This window comes from Vanessa tameamea, chromosome 31, assembly GCF_037043105.1.
Source record: "Vanessa tameamea isolate UH-Manoa-2023 chromosome 31, ilVanTame1 primary haplotype, whole genome shotgun sequence".
Classification (NCBI taxonomy): domain Eukaryota; kingdom Metazoa; phylum Arthropoda; class Insecta; order Lepidoptera; family Nymphalidae; genus Vanessa; species Vanessa tameamea.
Genome location: NC_087339.1, coordinates 3,718,522 through 3,740,570, shown reverse-complemented (window position 1 = coordinate 3,740,570; position 22,049 = coordinate 3,718,522). Strand labels below are relative to the sequence as shown.

The 22,049-nt window shown below is 34.7% G+C and overlaps 1 protein-coding gene across 1 annotated transcript in view; it reads left to right on the top strand.

Moving 5' to 3' along the window:
• Positions 1-9,116: 9,116 nt before the first annotated feature.
• The window catches only part of LOC113391360 (gelsolin-like), a 31,102-nt gene continuing 18,169 nt past the window's right edge, over positions 9,117-22,049 (top strand). Inside the window, exon 1 of the mRNA XM_026627296.2 lies at positions 9,117-9,215. The gene's annotated coding sequence lies outside the window, so the exon portion shown is untranslated. The remainder of the gene's footprint in view (positions 9,216-22,049) is intronic.

Here is a 22,049-nt window from a genome sequence, read left to right as displayed (position 1 = left end):
AGCGATTCAATAGATTTAAACATTGTAAGCCTCCCAAAGTTCCGATATCTAGTTATAGACAGAATTAAAAACGTCTAATTCTATATTGATGTCCAAATTACAAATATTTAATTTATACAAAATTTTACGTTATAATAATCTAAATTTTTTATTCGATTTATGGAACAATATTATTTTAATTCTATAACTTATTATAAATGATGAATTGTATAATTATAATTGAATGATAAATTATTTTAATTGTTTTCGTTATCAATGCATGCCATAATATAATTTAATTTTAAGATATTATTACATGTCGTGTTTGCTTTAATATAGTTGTACATTTAGAAAGTAATTAGTATGTAAATTAATAAATTGTATCATCAAAATGTAACAACTGCTAGCAAACCTAATTAAATAAATAAAATAAATAAAAAAATAAAATAAACTCAGCTATAAACACTACTGAGAGTTTACGATTAATATATCTCTATTTATAATACAACACTGTTACACTTAACTACTTATATCCACTTTAATTTTACTCCCGAAATTCCGACAACAGTTTCGTCGACGTTCAAAACGTTATTTTTACGAAAATCTTTAATGTGTTTCATAGATTAATCGAGCTCTCGACCAATGATGTCGCGTCGATTTGCTGTCAAATGTTGTTTATTTGGCTTCTTTTTCTCTTGTAGTTGGAATAGACTACAATATGAATAGCTATTCTGTTTAATGAAAAAACTGTTCTTAATTAATAAACTCTTTGGGGTTCAGTACCCAAAGGGTAAAAACGGGACCCCTTGCTAAGACTTCGCTGTCTGTCCGTCCGTCTGTCTGTCACCAGGCTGTATCTCAAGAACCGCGATAGTTAGATAGTTGAAATTTCAACATATTATGTATTTCTTTTGCCGCTATAACAACTGATACTAAAAATAAAATAAAATAAATATTTAAGGGGCGCTCCCATACGAAAAACGTAATTTTTTGCCTACTTTTGCTCGATATCAATAAATGTGTACCTACTGTTCTTTATCTAGTCAATGGTACGGAACCCTTCGCGCGCGGGTCCTACTCGGACTTGGCTGGTTTTTATAATATTCATTATATATACCTTTATATATAATATAACATTATTTTACTTAAATACATAATAGATCCACTTTAATCTTTCTTCAAAAATTCCGACAACAGCTTTGCCGACATTTGACACTATACACAGATTATTAAATATCCAAACTTAATCCTCTTGTTTATTAAATAGGGCGGCGTGTCTATTAAAAGAGTGTCTTTGTACTGTCACTGTAGCGGAGCATCACCGATATAGTAGCCAATGAATATATCGTATAGCATAACATAATAAACATAAACAGCCTGTAAATTTCCCCCTGCTGGGCTAAGGCCTCTTCTCCCTTTGAGGAGAAGGTATGGAGCATATTCCACCACGCTGCTCCAATGCGGGTTGGTGGAATACACATGTGGCAGAATTTCGTTGAAATTAGACACATGCAGGTTTCCTCACGATGTTTTCCTTCACCGCCGAGCACGAGATGAATTATAAACACAAATTAAGCGCATGAAAATTCAGTGGTGCCTGCCTGGGTTTGAACCCGAAATCATCGGTTAAGATGCACGCGTTCTAACCACTGGGCCATCTCGGCTCTATCGTATAGCACCTACCTTTAATAATGATACAATGGTAACGTCAAATCTACTACAAAAAAAAAAAACGCTTAAATTGTATGCTCCTAAAATTTGGAGAAAATTCAAAAACTGGTAACACTAACGTTGCCTGTCAAAAACATTCGTTACGCGCCAATGTAATCGCGTCCAAGCTGTCTCGTTTTTGGCGACTTCAAAACAAAAGAGGTTTTTAGTTATTAGGTCTGGTTTATTCGTATGGTTGACGTGGCATCACGTCAAATTATCGCGCCTAAATTAAATACGGTCAAGCCAGCGACTAAATTTTTTATCAATATTGTCACAAGTGAATGAAACTGTTTAAAATGAATATGTTATTTATTTGAATAAGAATTAAGACGCTGTGACGATTATTTTAATTTTTTTTTTATGTATGCAGTTACACTGGCTCACTCAAACCTTTAAACTGGAACACAAAAATACTGAATATTGCACATAAAGTCTTAGTTCCCAAGTTTGGTGACGCAGTGGCGATGTTAGGAATGGTTCATATTTCTTAAAGCGCTGACATCTTTTAACAGTAGTTACCACCAGGGCCGGATCTACCATACGGCTTTAGGCCCCCGTGGATTCAAGGGGGCCCCAGCTAAGTCAAGTTAAAGTCAAAAATAGACGATAATGCGAAAGAATCCATAACTTTATTTAACTAAACAGATCGTATGGTTCGCAGCCCTGCGAGTCCGGCAATTAATCAAACCCATTCAATTAATTTTATTCAAGTCTACGTTCAGATATGTCTTATGGGCCCCTAAGTAGTGTTAGCCCAGGGCCCCCTAAACTTACGGTCCGGCCCTGGTGACCACTTACCGTTAAGTAGACCATTTGCCAATCCGTTAATATTATCAAAGCGAATGTTCCGGGGCAGAATCGTGCCCCCATTTAAATAAATAAATAAATATTGGACAACATCACATACATTACTCTGATCCCAATGTAAGTAGCTAAAGCACTTGTGTTATGGAAGATCAGAAGTAACGACGGTACAAACACCCAGACCCGAGACGACATAGAAAACTAATGAACTTTTTCTACATCGACTCGGGGTTTACCCATGAAAACCGGTGTACACACTACTCGACCACGGAGGTCGTCATTTAAACACCAAACGAAAACATTTTTTTTTTTTTAAGTATCACGTCGAAGGAGGTTTTCCTCAAAACAATTCCGATCATAAATTTAAACTCATTTATAAATAACAAGTCCGATAACTTTCCTCGTAATGAGATAATAATTTAGACGATAAACAATAATACAGTTTAATTCGAAGAAATCGTATCATATTCAGCCCTAGCTGCCTCGTTGGTCTAGTGGTTCGATAAGCGGCTACAGATCCCGAGGTTCTGGATTCAAAGCCTAGATCGGGCCGATTTCTGCTGAAAATTCAGTAACAGCCCGGAGGTTACATCGTAAAACCCTTGACCCCAGTGCCGTAAAAAGCCTTTTTTGATGTTTTATTTTGAGTTAAATCGACGTTCACAATCTCGCGAGATAGATTATAATCTAACTGTCATCATCATCATCATCAATAGCCTGTAAATTTCCCACTGCTGGGCTAAGGCCTCCTCTCCCTTTGAGGAGAAGGTTTTGGAGGATATTCCACCACGCTGCTCCAATGCGGCTTGGTGGAATACACATGCGGCACAATTTCGTTGAAATTAAACACATGCAGGTTTCCTCACGATGTTTTCCTTCACCGCCGAGCACGAGATAAATTATAAACACAAATTAAGCACATGAAAATTCAGTGGTGCCTGCCTGGGTTTGAACCCGAAATCATCGGTTAAGATGCACGCGTTCTAACCACTGGGCCATCTCGGCTCGGCCATCTAACTGTATTTACAATAAAAACCAGACCGAGTATGCAAATGAACAGAAGGCAGATTTTTGGATAGGAGTCCCTTAGAAAAGCTTAACCCGAAATTGTCAACCTCGATGTCCTACGAGCGTTCGGCGCCATCTTGAAAAAAGGATTGAATTTTGTTTCCTGGTGTAACTTCAGTAGTTCGGGATGGAAAAATAAAATTATGTTTTACAATGATGCTCCAATCTCTCTATATTTCTTTACAATCCCTGACAATCATCCAATTGTTTTCCTTATGACAGCTCAATCATTTTTAAAATAGGAAATAGTGTTACATGCCAGTAGGTATTAAATGTTATTCCATATAAAATAATATTAACTAAACTTGTACAAATTATTGATCAACTAATTACAATAATAATTGTATGTTTATAATATGTGTTAGAAATACTTATTTATGTACTTACATTAATATTATAATTATATATTTATTAAACTCATATTTTGTTATTGTATCTGATTTCATAAAAGTATAATCGATTTAAGAACGTCATTCGTATGGCTTTACAATATAATACAAGATGTTTTCCCGCGCAAAAGGATTATTAAAAATAAAAAAGGCGTGTCGCGCATGGAATGAAATAGCAGATTTTTGTGAATTGGATATTTAACTTCAGAACTATAATATTTATAAAATAAAACAAATAATAAATAAATATTCTGTGTACTGGTGTATTTATTATATGTAATAATAATAATAATATTGTTAGAAGAAAATTAAAGTCACAAATGGCAACACTACGACCGGATATATAAGGACGACGGTTGGCGGCACTTGTCTAACCGCTTAGCTGTCCGAATATAGCGATTGCCTGTCATAGAAGGAAAATGTCTGTTGGCCGCCATTACAATATTTTTAAAAAGATCATTTCATTTTCTATTTGTAACATCAGAAGTGGGATCTGAAGGCTGAAAAGCCACTGAAAGCCTACATTTCTGATTTTATAAATGAAATTAGTACTGTTAGATTATCACCACGTGGTCTGATTAATTAATGTTCTGACGGAGTTTTTGTCTCTGCGATGCCTTCCAACGACCAACGTAACAAGCGAAAGCGTCGCGAGCGCACTCCTTCGCCCAATCCGATGGAAGAGATTTTGAGAAGATTACGCGCGTTGGAAGACCAACCCCGTTCGTCTGTGGAGACACCATCGGTATCGGTGCTTGGCATCTACACCGCTGCGTGAGCTGGTGTCCGCGCAATTGGGGACGCAGCCGCTGACTCCACGCACCAGAAACATGGAATCAACGCAGTCTGAGGACGTGGTGACGCACGCCGTGGAGCGTCTATTGACCGCCATCAACTGTGCTCAGGTCAGATCCAACCGATATTTTGTCTCTGATTTTGATCCGAGTGTTCATGATTTCGACTCGTGGTGTGATGAAGTAAAGAGAGCTCGTATTGCGAACTATTAGGACGATAGAGAATGCCTTGCTCGCGTGCGATATTGCCTAAAAGCGGAATCTCGCACCTGGCTGAGCCAATAGACAAGCAATATTCGCAATTAGAACTAAAAGCGCTATGCCCACGATCAGTCGTTGTCGCGAACATTCTTTATGATGTAATGCGGACAGAGTCCGAATTCACCACATACGCTGAGTATTACTCGCAAATCGCTTTTAAGGTTGCCATGGTTACCAGCGCTAAACTATCACCCGATTCTATTGTGGAGTTTTTGTCGAGCTTTGTTAAACCTTCTAACAACTTTAAGAAAGTGTATTTTAATGATAACCGAACTTATAATTCATTCAACAATAATAATTCAAATCGCAAACCGTTAAAACGACAATATGATTCTAAAGATTTAAAATCAATAAAGTGTTTCAAGTGTAATCAGTTCGGTCATAAGAGCGTTAATTGTTTAACTGATGCAGGTTTTTCACTTAATTTAAGAATATGTACTTTCCTTACCAATGAGATAGAATACCTAGGTAGGATTATAAAAGATCGTCAGGTTAGGCCGAGTAATTATAAAATTGATACATTGGTTAAATCGCCGCGACCGAATAATATCTTAACAGGTTCGCCAATTTCTTGGCCTCGCAGGATATTTCCGAAGATACATTCCTAATTACGCGATAAAGGCTGCACAAATCGCCGCTCTAACTAGAAAAGGTGTAATCTTTAATTGGAGTGATGATCACGAAAATGCACGTCAAGAGATCATTACTTATTTAACCCATGGAAGGTACTTGTTGTACTTGTTTCGCTGTTTGCTTTGTTAGCTGATATACCTCTTGTTTTCTATCCTACTCTTGAGTTAGATTATGTACTAAACTAGCCCGTATTTAGTTTTGGCCATGTTATGTAAGTGTTGTGTTCAGTGGAAGAGACCCGTATAAATCCTGTGCGCCATGGTATTGGGTTGACCCTGACACTGGTGGTTTCTGGGGTGAGTCGGTGGCGCAACCGACAACAGACCTGTGTAAATCCAGCCATCATTAGGTATCTGGGGTGACCTACTAGAGACCGATGTAAATCCTGTGTGCATAGACGAGTATATGCGGGGTATTTGGTTGCGTGGGAACAGACCTGTGTAAAGCCTATGTGATTTGAAATTCTTATGTGTGGCGTTTCTGATGGTCATGTTGAACTTAGCTAATTCGTACGTAATCTAACGCTTTTATGTGAAATTAGGTCAGCTGCTAATAATAACAGATGTAAATAAGTGTGATTTTTAGACTGTGTGTATGTTCACAGAAACCGATGATGATGACGCAGAGCAGCCATTGAACGCGGAGGTTGTTGCTGGACCATCCTCGAGTTACTTCTAAGGACTTCGAGCACGCAGTCCCGTCAGGAGAAGCCGTGTTAGAAGAAAATTAAAGTCACAAATGGCAACACTACGACCGGATATATAAGGACGACGGTTGGCGGCACTTGTCTAACCGCTTAGCTGTCCGAATATAGCGATTGCCTGTCATAGAAGGAAAATGTCTGTTGGCCGCCATTACAATATTTTTAAAAAGATCATTTCATTTTCTATTTGTAACAATATGATATAATTAATTATGATATCCTATGACGTAGCACCGTATTGGAGGCTAGGGCTAGTCTCTAGCACTACCGATAACTCGACAGTGCGTCGAGATACAACAATTATTATACAATCATTTTTGTTCCTTAATTAAGGCTCTACAATTTACGACAAATCAAAAATCCTTCTCGGTTCATTTGTGTCACCAAATGTAATATAATGACTGATCTATATGTATGTTAAACTGTACACTAGAATATTTACAAAAGATAGCATTCGGTGGAACGAATTACGAGGTCAATGAACTGATTGCCGATAAATAATTGATGAATTAATTACTGTTACGAGGCAAGCTATGATTACTTGAAATAAATATTATACATTTTAGACGATTTCCGGAAGTTTGAAGCATTTAGTAACTCCAAGACATCTTTGAGTCTTGATTCTTATTATTATTTAAGGACAATTTACATTTTTAATCTTTTAAAAGAGATTATCTGTCACTAGAATTATAATGTGCATTTCAAGTCGACCGTTTATATGGAACGTACTTAAGATTCAATTGTAAAACATGATACGTACTAACAAGTTTAGCTCAATAAAAGTTCGTAAAAAATTTTGAAGGGGCTTAAATATAATCGTGTCGAAATCGATTTAATTTATTTAGATCCGAAATAATATATAAAATTAAAAAATCGATTCAAAGTGTAAATCTGTGAAAAGAAACAATTCATCCATATTTTTTCATCGTCAGGATCGATATATTTTGTTTAAATTTAATAAAGATCAGAGAACATTAAAAACAAATCCGAATCGGTTTATGAATGATCAAAACTTTCTTATTTTTATTTAATAATGTTAAAAAAAAAACAAATCGAAACTTTAATCTTCGAATCAGAACACACGCCAAAAAATGTTGCCACTACACACCGCCCGCTGCTACAAATCGAAAATTATGCTTATTAAATAATATCATTATTAATTTTTTATGGCATTGGTTGGCGGACGAGCATATGAGCCACCTGATGGTAAGTGCCACCGCCGCCCATAGATAATAGCGCTGTAAGAAATATTAACCATTCCTTACATCGCCAATGCGCCACCAACTTTGGGAACTAAGATGTTATATCCCTTGTGCCTGTGATCACACTGGCTCACTCACCCTTCTAACCGGAACACAACAATACTAAGTACTGTTATTTGGCGGTAGAATATCTGATGAATATGTGGTATCTACCCAGACGGGCTTGCACGAAGCCTTACGACCAAGTATTAAAGTACAAACAATGAAACTGTTATTAAAAATCCCATAATTTTAAATAATGTTGAATAAATCCACATCCGCAATTTAAACAATTAAACAATGTATTCAATGGAATAAATAAAGAGTATTCACTTATTGTACAATAATATTTTGCAGACGAGTGTTCCTTTAAATGTTTTTTTTTTTTTAATTTGACAACAGAGGCATTGTGAACGCACTAAAGAGCCCGTTTGAATAAATTATATTTCGATATTAAAACACGTGAACTGTCAGAAATCATCACGTAAGTTTAAAATGTAATATTTGGAATTATTTTGTGTTATTGTTTTAATTTATACAGGATTTTTAGTAACAATTTTATTTCTTTTATTTCTCAGACGTTGTCAATTTATTTCATTGTCTGCTATTTAATAAATACTATAAAGCGAAAGCAGCTCCGTTAAAACCGGAACTAACTAAACTAACATACCTCCTTAAATAAAACTATATATGGGTGCAATGCTGATACTAAATATAATACAGAATTTCTTACAACGTTCACAGTTTTTCAGTCGTTAGACAATACAAACCGCTGTGTCCCTGCGTTTTAAATCTGTAATATCTTCGAAGATATTCATTTACACTACATGCTGTAAAGGGTCATATTGATCTATATTAAATGAACAATTTATTTAAGGTACTTAATAGTATAAGGATTAATGCTGTATTGCATAAAATCCCTTCAAAAATAAGCCATTATTTCTCGTAAAATCCTTTACTTTGGATAAAAATTGTTATTGTGGGTTATCCCTTTAGTTAGATATATTCCATGGCGGACCTTTTTTAGACCGTTTTAAGGTGTATAATACTGTAGTACATTATTTGGATCTATCTCGTAGGGTTCAGCCAGCGTTTGCAATGTAACCGCAAAAAAATGTATTTATTTACGACATCACTTTAGAAACCTCTAAAATTATCAGTGTTTCTCTACTATATTGTGCATGTTTTACACATATAAACCTTCCTCTTGAATCAATCTATCTATTAAAACAAAATCCGTTATGTAATTTTAAAGACCTAAGCATAGGTACATAGGGACAGACAGCGGTAAGCGACTTTGTTTTATACTATATAATGATCATAAGTACCTGTACTTCGTATAGCCCGCATTTAATTTAGACTATTGACATGACAAGAATTAATGTATTTATATTTTAATATATAGATGTGCAAAGTCGCGTCAAATTTATAATCTTCGTAATATAACAGTATCACATTTGTCCATTTGACATTTGAGTTTTGACCGGCGCCATTTTGAATTATACGACGCTCAATCGGCAATTCCTCCAGCTTTGATTCAGTCGGGTTTATTCATTCGAAGGAGTTGATTGTTTTTTTTTTTGTGTGTTTATTTTAAATTTGTATTAAATAGTGTTTGTGTTTGTTACACGTAAGTGATACAATTTGATTTCTAAATATATAAGTTATTGGAATAACATTACCGGCATATGAATTCAATTTGTAATTTAAAAAAAAATTGTACAAATTCTATCGCGTTTGTTTTTTCTTAGAACGTTTAAATAAGGTTTAGACAGTATGAAAATTAACGATTTTTAATTGTTGAATAGTTAATTGAGGTATATTAAATGTATAAATACTTAAAATATTGTAATAGTTTGTACGAATATTGGTATTTTATTGTTATTATTTTATATCTGTAGTTTAAAAATATAAACATAGATATATATATACCTACCCTTCTGTTTAAAGATCTCCAATTTTTAGAAATAGATAAATTATCTATATATTTCGAACAGATTTTGATAAAAAATATACCACTGGAATTTCTTCTCCAATAAATACATTTTTGCTTTAACGTTGTATTTGCCCTCGAGAAAACGAAATTTCAATTGTTTTAAAACTATTAGTGCATATTTATAAGTATATACAATGTACATATATATATTATATGTTATGTATATTATGTATTTACTAGCTATCCGTTCGGATATGATAAACATAAAAAACACATTTTGAATCACTCAGTTCATTGATGAGAACCGTATTAAAATCCTTTGCGTAGTTTAAAATATCTAGTATATACTATTGATATATACTTTTTGTGTAATATACAATGTAATGTTCACATGTAAAGTCGATCTACCAATTAAATAAAATAAATATTATATTTAAATATCAGCTCGCTGTGCACACACACCGTCTTCACCGCGCGCCCATTTTTTATATATCCTCTTTTCCCGCGCTTTTGCGATGTGTGTCACTCGAGATGACAGATGCATAAAATACACAGATAATATATATTTATATAAAATATAAATCTAATGCTAATGAATATGTTACTATAGATCTGTGTACACTACATCCCTCCTTTGTTATAAATATAAAATATTATAGTATATGGGATGAATAATAAACTTCGATTTCTACAATAAGTTTTTTTTTTTTATTATACAACCAGGTAGACAAAATGAAACCATTTTACTGATCTTCATTCGTCTTAAATGATGGTTACTAATCTGTACCTCCACATCACTCTTTAATTGGCTTTTCACCGGGAACAATACTATCGTTATCCTTTAGTACATGCCAGTGTCCTACCATAATTTTTAGGTGTACTACATTTCGCTTATTTGTTGACCTGTCTCATCATTGTGGACTATTACGTCCCCGCTCTTACTCGATTCTACAGTGTGAGGAGCTGGATCGTAATTTAAAGTTATCTTATTATTCTTTGTCATGTTTTTACGTATACCTATCCCCTACCATTAGTTTACAGTTTGAAGACTGTCTGCATTCTTTTCCCTTCTTTTTTGTTGTTTGTCTCTGATCCTCACTTCCTGATCTTCTGCATATGTCATTGTTTTGAATCATAGCTAATTTATCTCGGAAATGACGATGGAAGAATAACTCTGCGGGAGTCTTTCCTGTTATGGGGTGTGGCGTATTGTACATTATCATATATTCTCTTAGAGCTCCTTTTCAGTCTAAGGTTCAGATAGCAACTCCCTCCACTTTAAAGCGTTTTGGGAGATCGGAGCAGACACCAAAGTGATCCCATACCATCCCATACAGGATTTGCACCAATTTTCAGCATCTTTGTCGCACTTCGGCCACCAGAATTTAGTTCTTAATCTAATCTACATTGCAACGATGCCGGGATGGCCTTCATGGGCAGATCCTAACACTCGACTTCTTAAATTTGTTGGAATCTCGATCACAAAGTTCACTTTGTGATATAATATAAGTGTTAATACTTTCACCCAAATAGTATTATAAAGTTCCTTTACTTTTGATATATCTGTATCCTGATATAGATTTCCTGCAGTGGTATAGTGACAGGTGGACGTGACGTGGTCATCTCAGTTATACTCAGGACGTAGTCATGATCAATTACTTTCAGATCTAAAGCCAATTTGCAAAGTCTCGAAAGTGGATCTGCTATATTTGTTTTACCTGGTCTATATTTGACATCAAAATCATATGGTTGTAGCCTTTCAATTCTGGCACATGGCTTTGATTTTGGACTAAACACTACCTCTAATGGTTTATGGTCCGTAATTATTTAATTATTTTTTTTTGCCATAAAGTAACATATCAAAATGTACAACTACCCATACTAGCGCTAACACTTCTTTTTCTGATTCAGTCTTATTACCGAATACAATACTACTATATTTCTCACCAATGTCTTACTTCGTTCGAACCTTTTTTTAGTGGTTCTGTTATTATTGCTAAATGAGGAATCCACTTCCTCACAAAATTTACTAAGCTCATAAATATCTATACATCTACGATAATATTTTCTTACGCCACTTTCTTTCAGAACTGGAACTATAGGTGTTACCCTACTAGATGAGCCATTTACTTCTTCTAATATATATTTTTGTACCAACTCCCTAGCAAATTTCGGGACCAACTTCCTATCACATATACTGTCGTATTCTCTTAAACTTCTTTAAATTTAAATTTGATTTGAAATGACCTCAATAGATCTAGCGGTACTGCACTACCATAAGCTACAAAAGTCTTGTTAGAATTTCAGTTCATATTTGTTACTTGAGCTTTATTTTGTTTCATAATTTATTAGGTCTGTCATGTGATTAAATTATGCTACATACAGCCAGAGTCTATGAGCATGTCACTCTTGTTTCACCAATGCTACTTTTTATGTTTAAATCATTTTCCACTTTAAAAATTTATCAATTTTATTTTATATACTTATTATATTATATGTTGATTCGGTCTTATAAGAATTAACAATGTTCTTTCTTCTTCTAGCTTGCTCTTTTTAGGGTCTCTAGTTCAACATTTTACCCTAAAGTGGTCTATAATTCCACATTTTAAATAGGCTTTCCCTCTCGCAGGTCTAATTTTAACACATGACAAAAGCTTTGTACTTCCACACTTTTTGTCCAAAAATTTCCAACTGTCTGTTTATGGTTTCTAACACATTAGCTCCTATTACTATTTCATCTAAGGTCTACTTGTCTCCTGCTTTTAAAATTGTCTTTCTCAAATCGTCTGATCTATCTTTTCTATTATTTGAACGTTAATGTGGTCCTCTTGATCAAGAACTGATATTTACAAGCTTGATGTCTTAACTTTACTAGAAACTTCTGAAACTTCTTATCAGAGTCTTGCTTTAATAAGTGATGAAATCTTAATAAATGATGCTCATATACATTTCTTTGCTTTGGAGCAAAATACTCATGTTACTTTTGAATGTTATGTTAAATAAATCACCTTCATTATCATTAGCTCCCGGAATACTATAAAATATTTCCTGTAAATCGTTTCCTAAAAAAGAATTGTAATAGACAGAGATCTTTTCTTTTATTCGGTATCAATACCCGCTGCCTCAATATAAATATATAGGCCCCGCTTCCATCTCTCCCATCTAATGGAAGCTGACCCTACATCTCCCTCGCATTCGAACTTTTCAAAGGTATATCGCGTTATTGCAGTTATCTGTAGACAAATAACTTTTTGCTGTCGATAACGACTTTGAGTACAATCAATTAAATATACAATTTAGCAATTGAATGTTGATTACACACTTCCTATTGAATGCGCAAACATTTTTTACGCTATACAATGCTCAAGTGCCTTACGCAATTTAATGCTCACAATATTCGCAATTTAATGCTCAAATGCCTTACGCAATTTAATGCTCGTTATATTCGCAATTTAATGCTCAAATATCCAACGCAATTGAATGCTCACGATATTCGCAATTTAATGCTCAAACATCCAACGCAATTTAATGCTTAAATATCCAACGCAATTTAATGCTCATAATATTCGCAATTTAATGCTCAAACATCCAACGCAATTTAATGCTCAAACATCCAACGCAATTTAATGCTCAAACATCCAACGCAATTTAATGCTCAAATATCCAACGCAATTTAATGCTCATGATATTCGCAATTTAATGCTCAAATATCCAACGCAATTTAATGCTCACGATATTCGCAATTTAATGCTCAAATATCCAACGCAATTTAATGCTCATGATATTCGCAATTTAATGCACCAAAACCACGACTAGCTTAGTCAATGATAACTTACAGAAATCAGTACTTAATACATTTCCCAATTGAATGCTCGTGTTATCCCAATTTCGCAATTTAATGCTGATATCACACCATTCACATTTTTTGTTCATATGTCTCTTACCCATATATCGCATGTGGGACACATATATTTTATTCGGGACTTTGTCCAACACAGGTACGTCTATCCCATTGTATATGGTAAACTTAAAAGTAATTAAGAGTAATTTATATTAATTAATTATTTTCGTATATTAAGAGTAACCTAACCTAACAATTATTATTACTTGTAGGTCTCCCGCGAAACTTCGCGTTTATTCTACAGATTTTTAAGGAATTTCGAAACCTATGACAGGTTTTGTTTTGAATTCATCCCATTATAAACTGCAAGTCACTCAAAATGATGGAACCTTTTTTAATTTTTAAAGTCAAATAGTATAGTTTTTAGTTCAGTTAGAATTGGAGTTTGTCGATAACAATTTACTTGAATTTTGTTTACGTTATTCAACTTTTGCTTATACAGCTGTAGTAGGTACCACTCTCTAACCAGCCAGTACCTTTTTCATTCTCTAAAATTAAGTATTTGTGAAATTATAACAATTAAGTAAATTATAATCAAGAATCCTCTCCACTTTTCTGCACATCTACGATTGCAGCCCTCCAAAATACCGACCTTTTATATGCTGCTCTCGTCCTGTACTCATTGGTACAATATATTTAACTTTAAAACAAACTTAAATGTTTCTCCATTTATATTTAAGTGATCAGTGTTATTCCTAATGATAGATTAACGTTATTATTAACTTCGTCCTATGTAAGTGTAATAGACTTAAGTCCTTGGAAATAAAATCTTAAATTAAACATCGAACATCTACTACAAGATTCTAATTATTGCCTACCATATCATGCTTAGCTTGAACTACATCCACCCTCATCTGGAATCGAATTCGTCTTAATTTTTGTATTCAATAACAATGAGTCCCTTTTATGATTATTATATATCACAATGTTTAATATTTCAATAAGATAATGAAATATTAAAGTTTTCCAACAGTTGTTGTAGTAGGCGTCAATGTATTGATACATTTACTACAAAGTGATTAATTATATTTAAGTTTATTAATTATATTAAAGTTCTTTGTTTAGTATGTTTTGAACATCAGTATAATTAAATAAATAACTATGATATAATTAGAAATGTTAGGAAAGTGAATATATCTGCCTGGGAATTTCCTTTCCTATAATTGAAACAAAAAAAATAACTCACAATTTTCCTCGTCGCCACTTGTAATGTTCACATGTAAAGTCGATCTACCAATTAAATAAAATAAATATTATATTTAAATATCAGCTCGCTGTGCACACACACCGTCTTCACCGCGCGCCCATTTTTTATATATCCTCTTTTCCCGCGCTTTTGCGATGTGTGTCACTCGAGATGACAGATGCATAAAATACACAGATAATATATATTTATATAAAATATAAATCTAATGCTAATGAATATGTTACTATAGATCTGTGTACACTACATACAAGACTATTATATAAGTTGAATTCATTAATAAAACTATTAAAGCTCATATTAAAAATACATTGATAAATAAGGCACAGGTATTACTCAATACAAGATTATATTAAAAATAAAAAATCGTGGCATTAGTATTTATTGACTTCTAGACAGGATATATAAAAACTTAATCGTCGTTTACTGATATACTCTGTAATTTAAATGGTAAAGAGTAACTACTGAGTTTCTTGTCGGTTCTCGGTAGAATCTACTCTCCGAACCGATGGTAGCTTTAGAGACGACCTCCGTGGTCGAGAAGTGTGTACACCGGTTTTCATGGGTACGCCACTCCGAGGTCCCGGGTTCGATTCGCGGCCGAGTCGATGTAGAAAAAGTTCATTAGTTTTCTATGTTGTCTTGGGTCTGAGTTTTTTTTTTATGATATCGGTAGGCGGACGAGCAAATGGGCCACCTGATGGTAAGTGGTCACCGCCCATAGACAATGGCGCTGTATGAAATATAAACCATTCCTTACATCACCAATGCGCCACCAACCTCGGGAACTAAGATGTTATGTCCCTTGTGCCTGTAGTTACACTGGCTCACACTTCAAACCGGAACACAAGAATACTGAGTATTGCTGTTTGGCGGTGGAATATCTGATGAGTGGGTGGTACCCACCCAGACGGGCTTGCACAAAGCCCTACCACCAAGATAAGGGTGTTTGTGGTACCGTCGTTACTTCTGATCTTCCATAACACAAGTGCTTTAGCTACTTACATTGGGATCAGAGTTATGTATGTGATGTTGTCCAATATTTATTTATTATTTATTTATTTATTTATACATATAATTCAACCCTGTAACATTACGATTCAAAAGCGCTTTTATGAGTCTACTTGAATAAAAAGTCAACGTTTAAAACGGTTTTCCCAGAACCATAATGAATAAAACAGATTATTAAAGTTCTCGACCAATGACATTGCGCCAATTCGATGTCAAATGTTGTTTATTTGACTTATATCCTCTGTGAACAACAACATACCAGAGTTCAAAATGCTTCTGTTGCCAAATTTAAAAACATTGTTAAGGAACGCTTTTTGTGCGAAAAGTTACTATACAATTAGTGAGTTTATGTTTGATAGCACACCTTCGGAATGAAACGATCGCCTCCTGGCTGTTTCTATTCATATACAATTATGTATCTAATTAATTTGACAATAAAAAAAAGACCCGCTGAGTTTCTTTCGCCGGTTCTTCTCAGGTCAGGGTGTTTCCTTTTCCGAACCGGTGGTTGTGTTTAATTTGACCATCAATAAGTAAGTGTAATGCTTCTATATTGAATAAAGGAATTTGAGTTTGAGTTTGTTGGAATACAGCATAGACAACGAAATATATATTAAATGCTTTTAGAGAGAGTATTTATTGTCCAGAATATATTGTGAGAAATTGTAATCATTACATAATATTATAAAATAAACTCAAAAACTAGTAATTACATTAAAAAAATATATGTTTCAATGTAGGTTTTTTGTTTTATTTTATTAATACCTGCATACTTTAAATTTGGCAGGTGGGTTCCTTGTCAGAGACATTCGCGGTTGGAAGTTATAAAACAGTCGCTTGCCGCTGTCTGTCTATATAAACTTAGATCTTTAAAATTGCACAACGGATTTTGATTCGGCTTGTTTTAATAGATAAATTGATTCAAAAAGGTTTATATGAAACATTGATAGTTTTGGAGGTTTCTGACGTGATGTCGTAAATAAACATGCGCCGGTAAAACCGCAGATTCAACTAGTAATTCATATGATTTCACTTATCTATCACAATAAAATTTGATACATTGCAGTTTCATAAAAAACTACTGAGTTTCATGCCGGTTCGTCTCGGTAGAATCTACATTCCGAACCGGTGGTAGCTTCATTTGATAGTTTGCTAAAAGACGATTCAAAAGTGCTTGTAAAAGCCTACTTGAAATAAAGTATATTTAGATTTTGATTTTATGTAAGTTAAATTATTGTGCATGTCATTGAAGGTTTTTTTTTTTATTAACATTTGTGTCATTTTTATCTAAATAGTAATCTTTAGCAAGGTTGTTTTGTCTTGACTGTGTCGGGTTGCCATTATAAAGAGAAATATTACTTCCTGTTATGTGTGAACAAATGATATGACCAAGGAATGCGCTGTCGGCCATTTTCTATCTCGAAGTCAATCTCGGACCTTCAAACTTGACTTGCTCGTACGCGCAAGTGGTTCATCTGATGGTAACTCACCACATAGACATTAGATCTGTAAGAAATATTAACCATTCCTTACATCGCCATAAATAAAAGAGCCGAGATGGCCCAATGGTTAGAACGCGTGCATCTTAACCAATGATTACGGGTTCAAACCCAGGCAGGCACCAATGAATTTTCATGTGCTTAATTTGTGTTTATAATTAATCTCGTGCTCGGCGCTGAAGGCAAACATCGTGAGGAAACCTGCATGTGTCTAATTTCAACGAAATTCTGCCACATGTGTGTTCCACCAACCCGCATTGGAGCAGCGTGGTGGAATATGCTCCAAACCTTCTCCTCAAAGGGAGAGGAGGCCTTAGTCCAGCAGTGGGAAATTTACAGGCTGTTAATGTATGTAAAAAAAAACATCGCCAATACACCACCAACCTTGGGAACTGAGATGTTATGTCCCCTGTGTCAAACACAACACTAAGTATTACTAGCGGGAAAATATATGTGTGGGTGGACCCACACAGACGGCCTTGCACAAAACCCCCACCAATTGATGGTTTTAGCTTGTAATCCAGAACGACATAATTAAAAACCCTTGTATTTTGATATCTCCTTTTAAATAATTCTTGTGTTTGAAAGTATAACTATATAGACTTTCTATCCGGTTCTTCTCGATATCGTATAAGATATTTGAGCTCATTTATAAACCAGTTATCGTATCTCTGAGTGCGTAGTTTAATTTTTGGGACATCAAAATAAAAAGATTCGTAAATTATGTAAACTATGATACCATTCTAATTCAATCAGGATTAATAAATAATTACATCGTATAAAACAAAGTCGCTTACCGCTGTCTGTCCGTATGTATGCTAGATAGATAAGTACTAGCGGGTCGATAACTTACGGCCGAAATAGATCAAACGTTGCCGTTCCGAACTATTCATTCACAAAATTAGTAAAAAGTAATGCCGGCTGCTTAGCCGATACTTAGCTTGATTTTTGCTCAGCTTGATACCAAATTCAATTCAATCTAAATCAAAATATACTCTATTCAAGTAGGCTTTTACAAGCACTTTTGAATCGTCATTTAACAAAGCGAAGCTACCACTGGTTCGGAATATAGATTCTATTGAACCGGCAAGAAACTCAGTAGTTACTCTTTTTCAATATCTAAAAATACAGTCATGTTAGTTAAATACAATTATATATGTATGTCATGTCTCCTGCCTGGAAGTCAACGAGCGTTAACTCCACGCTTTTTTATCATCAATATAATCTTGTATCGAATAATATGCCTTCTTTGCCGATGTATTTTTAACAAATTATTTGAATCTATGAAACGGCAAAGTTAAAAATGTCTGCGGAATTTTATTATAGAAACGGATATCTTGCCCCAAGAATGATTTATTGACTTTGCGGAGTCGGAAACTTCTAAGCTTATCCTTACTTCTTGTGCACATACAATGATTATCACTGATTCTATCAAAGTGATCAATGTTACTGTGAAAATACACGTTTAAATCGTTTCAGTGGTTTGGCCTTGAAAGAGCAACAGACAGACAGTTTTGGTTTCGCGTCGATTATATCAGTATAGGTAATATTTTATTGATTGCGTTATGTATTCTGAGAAGTATTTCACCCTTTAACTATGTTAAGAGATAAGGTGACCTCGTAGAATAAAAATTATCATGATTATTGTAATTTATATTTAACTAGCGACCCGCCCCGGCTTCGCACGGGTGCAATGCTGATACTAAATATACAGAATCTATTCATATACAATGTTCATAGCTACGACATCACATTAGAATTCTATAAATTGATCAATGTTTCTCTACTATACGGCATGTATTATACCTATAAACCTTCCTCTTGAATCATTCTATCTTTTATAGAAAACCGCATCAAAATCCGTTGCGTAGTTTTAAAGATCTAAGCATAAATAGGGACAATAGTTTTATATTACGTAGTTATTACAAACACAGGCACACTCAAGCATACGAATACATGTACACTTACTAAATTTTTGAGCAAAATATTTTGGATTATATTTATTTTGTGTGGGACGCTACAGGCGTTGACACGTTGGCCCCGTCTCATATCCGAGAAACAATGTTAAGAGCCGGTGCCGCTGCGGACTAAGCTGAAGCAAAAAAAATATTTAAATATTCAAAGATCAAATTATTTTTTTGTCCCATTTGCTGTCGAAACACTTGGCCCTCGGATGAATGGTGTTCCCAACGATGTTCCCAACCTTCTCAAAAGGAGAGGAGGCCTAAGCCCAGCCGTGGGAAATTTACAGGCTGTTAATGGGCCATTTACAAGTGATATTTTTTAGTTTTATATCTCAACAGAGTATAAAACCAAATCGCTTCTCGCTCTGTACGCTTGGATCTTTTAAACTACGCAACGCATTTTAACGCGGTTTTCATCAATAAACAGAGCGATTCGAGAGGAAGGTTTATATGTAGAATAAATCCATATTAGAATAGAGAAAAGCCGAGATTTCCAACTTTCCCAATCGGAAAATAATAAGTGATTTTCTTCAATCTAAAAATTGTATATCAATCCTTATTGTATTTCTTTTTTAATTCCTTCTCCCCCCTCCCTTTTTAGACTACCCTAATTGTTAACCCTTTCCTTACTATATTATGAATACTTTAAATTGCTTCCATGTTGAGTAACGATATTTGATTCAAAAGAAAATCGTAATTGAATACTAGGTGGTACTCATCAGATATTCTACCACCAAACAACAATCTTCAGTATCATCGTATTCCGGCTTAAAGCGTGAGTCAGTGTAACTATGGTTAGGCGGACGAGTCAATCGGCCACCTGATGGTAAGTGGTCACCACCGCCCATAGTCTTAGACACTGTAAGAGATAATGCCCATTACTTACATCACCAAACCGTCACCAACCCTGGGAACCAAGATGGTGTGTGACCCTTCAAACCGGAACACGACACAGCATATTAGATGGTGCCGTTACCACTAAAACTTGTAAAATTAACAACAATCTCTTGCGTTAATATTTTATGACGTTTGAATGAGAACTCTTGAACTTTAAAACTATGATAAGTATGACCTCTTGTGAGATACGATCGAACAAAATATGTACCAATAAGTATATAATACTAAATATAAAATCAACTTCGTATAAAACAAATTTCGCAGTGAAGCGTTTTTGAATCGTCAATATTTAAACACTGCCACCGTTTCGGATACAGCCTCTAGAGAAGCAACGGCAGGAAACTCGCATAGTTGCTCTTTTCAAATGAACAGATTAACAATGCTGTTGTTCACAATTAGTGTTCAATCAGTATTGTGATGGAACCCGAGCCTAAATCCAGGAGTATTGTCTCTGCACAAAAACATTCTCTGTACCGTATTCGAACGGAAAGTAGGGGTTACAAGTTTATTCTTATTTCTTGTATTAATAGTATGTATATCAGCTTTTATGGAATACTTTTGTATATTCTTCTGTATAAACATTATGTTATTATAAATATATTGTGAAGCAGCCTTTTTCTTTAAATTTTTCGCGTTTATTATGTCCTAGAACTAATACTGTATATAGTTCGGATAGCTCTTTTCTGCAGAATAAATACTATTTCAATATCTCAGGACCGGATCTACCGTTTGGTTTTTTGGGCTTCAGCCCAGGCCCCTGTGGATTCAGGCCCCCAGCTAAGTCAAGTCAAAGACAAAAATAGTCGATAATGCGAAAGAATCCATCATTTTATTAAATTAAACTATAATTAATCAAACCCATACAATTAATTTAATTGCCAATTTATGTTCAGGTGTGTCTTAAGTGGGGCCCCTAAGTAGTATTAGCTCAGACGCCCCCCCCCAAAACTCACGGTCCGGCCTTATAATTTAAGTTATTTGGATTTTTATTTGATTTTATTTTTATTATATATATAATTCTCAAATAAAATTGACCTAATTTACTCCTTATTACATCCGCTATCTGCCAGTGAAAGTCCCGTCGAAATCGGTTCAGCCGTTCCAGAGATTAGCCGGAACAAACAGACAGATAAAAATTGTAAATAATGTTATTTTGGTATATGTACCGTGTATACATACATACATATGCATTTAGTAAAAACCGGTTATTTTAATATTACAAACAGACACTCCAATTTTATTATATGTATAGATAAGGAATATTAGTGTGACTTTCCGAACGTCACGCGTCAAGCTGTCAGACGTCTTTTAAATTGATTCTCATTTTGGCGGGAAGCAGCGCGGCATACGGTCAGGCGTATCATTGTAAAACTGTCTTTGTATAACATAACATAACATAATCAGCCTGTAAATTTCCCACTGCTGGGCTAAGACCTCCTCTCCCGTTGAGGAGAAGGTATGGAGCATATTCCACCACGCTGCTCCAATGTGGGTTGGTGGAATACACATGTGGCAGTATTTCGTTGAAATTAGACACATGCAGGTTTCCTCACGATGTTTTCCTTCACCGCCGAGCACGAGATGAATTATAAACACAAATTAAGCACATGAAAATTCAGTGGTGCCTGCCTGGGTTTGAACCCGAAATCATCGGTTAAGATGCACGCGTTCTAACCACTGGGCCATCTCGGCTCTGTTTTTGTACTAATATTATAAGTATGTTGTTATTAATTAATTATTATTTTATATTCATTTAATAAATTTACTAAGAGTAAATATGTTTTGTTAATAATACCGTATTATAATAGAGTAATTTTTTTTTATTGGTACGTAGTTCTTTAAACGGCCTTACAGTAGAGTGAACTGGCGGATATCTTCACGTAAGGAATATGCGTTATGATCTAGGCGACATTTCCCTCCCTTTCTCGTTCGCTCCGTCTCGTCCTCATTGTTTATGCTTTTATATAAAACTATATTTTGTAAACGTTATTTAGTACATAATATATACAGAGTGGATCTTTGTTCCAACCGGGTGTCACACGACACAACACA